The sequence below is a fragment of the Populus euphratica genome, unplaced genomic scaffold, assembly GCF_000495115.2.
Source record: "Populus euphratica unplaced genomic scaffold, PopEup_1.0 scaffold351.1, whole genome shotgun sequence".
NCBI classification, from domain to species: domain Eukaryota; kingdom Viridiplantae; phylum Streptophyta; class Magnoliopsida; order Malpighiales; family Salicaceae; genus Populus; species Populus euphratica.
In genome coordinates this window covers 118203-122595 of record NW_011500242.1, presented here as the reverse complement: position 1 = coordinate 122595, position 4393 = coordinate 118203, and the positions used below count along the sequence as shown (strand labels likewise).

The 4393-nt window shown below is 31.8% G+C and overlaps 1 long non-coding RNA gene across 1 annotated transcript; it reads right to left on the bottom strand.

Moving 5' to 3' along the window:
* Window positions 1–2941: 2941 nt before the first annotated feature.
* On the bottom strand, window positions 2942–3686 carry LOC105112580 (uncharacterized). Its single transcript, XR_839783.1, has 2 exons — window positions 3553–3686; window positions 2942–3353 (listed from the first exon to the last, which is right to left on the bottom strand). It is a non-coding gene; the product is annotated as an uncharacterized LOC105112580 (long non-coding RNA).
* Between the last annotated feature and the right edge of the window lie 707 nt (window positions 3687–4393).

Below are 4393 nucleotides of genomic sequence, written 5' to 3'. Positions count from 1 at the left end.
ATAAGTTAACTAAGTAAAGAAAAAGAAATGAAAAGCATAACTAATAGATTAATGAAAGCAAAACTTAAGCATTACAAAAATATAAAGAGAGAGTAAGAACATGATTTTGATCTACAAACCAAGATACCTAAGTAAGAACATGATTTTGATCTAAAAACCAAGATACCTAAGTGCATGAAAATTGCCTCCTTTTATAAGCTAAAATTTGGAACTATTGATTTGATGACTACTTGTTGAGTGGGTGGTCAAATCTTGACTTGGTGACAATCCTTATCTTCTTATCTGAACAAAACTTTATTATTAATGTCAGAATTTGTACAAATAATATTATGAAAGTTCTAAGAAATTATCTTAGCTTTCCAATAAAAAAAAAATCAGTGCATTTAGATTTCTAGAACTCGAGATATGGGCTGAATACTGAATAGTGTTTGGACTGCATAACATGTTCAAACTTCTTTTTTAATGCTAATATTTGGACTCCAAACTATAAAATTAAGTGTTGAACTCATCAATGTTTTAGGTCTATATCTTAGCTTTATACCCATATAAACCAAACTGAAATCCAAGATCTACAGCTCCAGATATGACCCAATTACTGAATAGTATTTCAGTTTGGAGTGAACTATCATCTCTTTTCTAAGTTTAGCCCTATCTTTGTCTTTTTAATTTTAGTAGTTAAACTCATTAATCAATCCTTTCATTTATATGATAGGCTTGTATTTAAGATGAACATTCACTATAAATTAAAGGTATATTATATTTATTAAATATGTTATTATAAAACATACTCTAGTTAAGGAGTTATTGATACTTCAAGTGTAAAATGATGATATAAAACCTTGATAAAAATACACTTTTAAGTACTAATCATTTTCTTACTGCCTTTATAGATACCACATTCTTATAGCTCTAACTATCTATAATCAAACTATAAACTATATCTTTGATGATGCATGTAGTGTAAAAGATATTACTATACCTTCAATCCTTATTTGAATCACCGTTGGGTGTCAACATACTCTTTCTAATCACAAGGGTTATACTATCATTTATATGTACAACATCCCTTTCTCTATTTGAATCACCCTCGTTATTAGTAAAATTCATAGGCTCTTCCTTTACTAGCAAATTTTTTCCCATACAATTCTCAGGTTTGCTACATTTACTAATTTAGTGTCTTAACTCACCACATCTAAAACAATGAAGTATAAAACCAAAACCTTTACTTGTTACCCACTGATTTTTTTGGTTGGCCTAACTTAATTAGGGATTTACTGTAAGTCACTATTGCATCCTTTATTATTTTATTCTAATTGAAAGTTTTTATCAATAGTCCTAGCAACCTACTACATCTCCACTATTAGCCCTCTAATACACCTCTAGCATTGTTCACAAAGTCTGAAGACGCAATATCCTGAATTGGTTGTCACAGGCCACTAAAATACCGTGCCACAAACTGCTCCTCTATTTGTTCCAGATCATTCCTTGAAACTAGGTGGTAAAATCATCAATATAGTCATTGATAAATTTACCTTTTTGTTTTAACGTGTAAAGCCTTTAGTATATGGTTTATGAGTAGCCAAGAGGAAGAAAGTTTTGTTTCATGTTCTTTTTCATTTTGTCTTAGTCATTGATTCTAACTTTCCCTTGTCTCTCATATCTTCTTTAACTACTCCCATCAAGCAAATGCCCTGCCCTTTAATTTAATCACAACCAACTTCACTAATGTCTTTTCAAGTACATCCTTGTATTCAAAAATCTATTCAATCTCATTCAATCAATTTATAAATTCTTTTGTTTGTGTGAAACCTGAAAACTCAAGAATTTTGATATGAAATCCAAAATTTTCAAACTTATTCTTTTCTTGCTCAAGGGGTGGTCTCCTATAAATCCGTCTCAAATTTTCAGTACTAGTCAGGGACCTATTATCACTTTCCTGATCCTAGTCACACTACCTTTAGTCTTGTAGGTCCCTCTCTTTAGTATATAGATTAATTCCAAGATTTGCCTTTACATGTCTTCGATGATGAGCTCCTAAACGTTTCTGTCTCGAAAGGGGAGCTCCCTATCCCTTTCTTGGCTAAGCCCTACTCCTCGACCTCTTCTCATTATGGTTTGTTAGCGCGCACAACAACAAATAAATTTTCTTCCACAAGATTATAGAACATAACTTGCAATAACTCTGAAATTATTGGGCTATGATACTAACTAATGTAGGTGAAAGCTAAAAACAATAATTAAACAAAGAACACATAATAATTGTATAAGCAAAAAAAGTTGCAATGTAAGCTCTAAATTCTCAATTTTTATTTTTCTTAAAATAATAATAATCAAGTCAACCTCCTCAAGAGGTTTATAAAGTCTTAAAGAGGATAGAAACTCTATGTTACCTAAGAAATAAAACAAAATTTTAAAATTACAAAGAAAAGAAGCATAAAATTCAAAGATAGCATAAAATTCAATAATAACAAGTAGTATTATAAAAACTATCAAAATCAAGACCCTATAGCAAGATTTATGATATCTAAAAGGAAAAACAGCCTCTAAAGTCTCATGTAAAAACTCGAGTCTCATGTAAACACTCGAGCACGATTCAATAATCAAATAAAAAATTATAATTTTTTTTACGTAATGTCACAACTAGATCTCAATTTAGATCTAGATTTATCTTACTAGTTTATAAATATATTTATTATATGTTTGAGGCAAATCTCTATCTAATTGTTGAAGCAAATCACCCTTTATTGTAAACCAAACTATATTAATTACTATATAAAATATTAAAGCAGGGAGATAAGAAATACAGAGCCTATATGATTTGGCAGGAACCGCTGGCTCCACCACTTGAAACGAATCTTAAGAAATTTGCCAGATCACTGATCCAGAACAACTGGAGTAACTGGAAACGCGCCACCAGGATAATTAGCTCCAAACTAGCAACTAAATAGAAAAACCAGTGGTTCAGAAGATTATCATTAGCGTCTTGGGTACTGTCATTGACTCCGATATAGAAAACAAGGTTTGGAACGTGGCACTGCCAATGGTACAGGGCAGTCTCAAATAATCAATTAGATATGAACATGAAGCTCACATTGAGCATGAATACAACGACAATCGATTTTTTTTTACATAAGACAATTCTTTTAGTTTATGTACAGAATGGACATTGGTCCATTCTTTGTTTACAAAAAATCCCATTGCCAATAAACCTTCTCTACAATCCCTCCACCACTCCGCACAGCAAGACGGAGTGTTTCGGAAGCAGGTGGAACCCCCCAAAGATATGGCACTGCCACCGTCATTGTTAGCTTTTCGTGCAATCCACCTTTGATGGCCTTCTCTGCTGTCACAACCTGAAAAGTGAAGATTCATGTGCATTTTCAGATATAGCCAATCCACACATACAAACTCCAGGGATAGGAATCCTATTAAATTATGGCTATACAAATAAAAGCAAGGCAACAAAGATGTCAGACAAATAAAAAATTAAAAGATAGTCCTTTGCAGAGGTAGATATGACTGGAATTTTAAAAAGAAGGGAGTTTGTCAAACCATGATTGAGAATAGTTCCCGTTCAGCTAAACACTAGCCCTATGTGTATCTGAAATAGATTGATAAGTATTAAAGGATGACTATGCTGCTTAGGGAATACACAAAAACACTTCTCCTATATTGAATTAGATCCCCATTACCTGTTGCATCATCCTGCAACCCACTCGCAGAAACTCCAAATGACCCGCGCAAAACATGCTCAAATTAGTTTAACATTCACACAAAACTTAATATGATATTGGCATTCAGCTAAATATAATGAATCCTAATATTGTCAACTTCGTATATATCAAGTCTAGAGCCAACAATTAGTAGGCCAATAGAAGGGTAGTTGTCTATTTTTTTCTTTTAAAGAGTGTTGGGAAATATGATAACAATTATTTTTTAAAATACTTTATATTTAAAAATACATCAAATTTTATTTTTTTAAATTTATCTTTAATATCAAGATATCAAATCAATCTAAAAACATTAAAAAATATAATTTTAAACAAAAATAATAATAAATTTTCATGAAAAGCAAATTGAAGTCAAACGGGAACTTCAACTTCAAGTCTAGTACAATTCTCAAAACACAATGTGACTTTCCTCGGTGGACTAAAAAACTGATGTGAATAACACCCAATCAGCACTAAGCATGCAAATAAAAAAAAAATTAAAACACTCTCCCGTGAATTTGGGAGAAAAAAGCTATAAATATATATATAAAGTCCCTGCTTTGTAAGGCAACACTGGAGCCATCGCTGGAAGAGAAAGCATGAAATAAATTAACCGTAAACATCTAATTTATTTTTCTCCTTGCTTTTGTTGTGTATGGTCCCACCCCATGTAATGGTGGGAC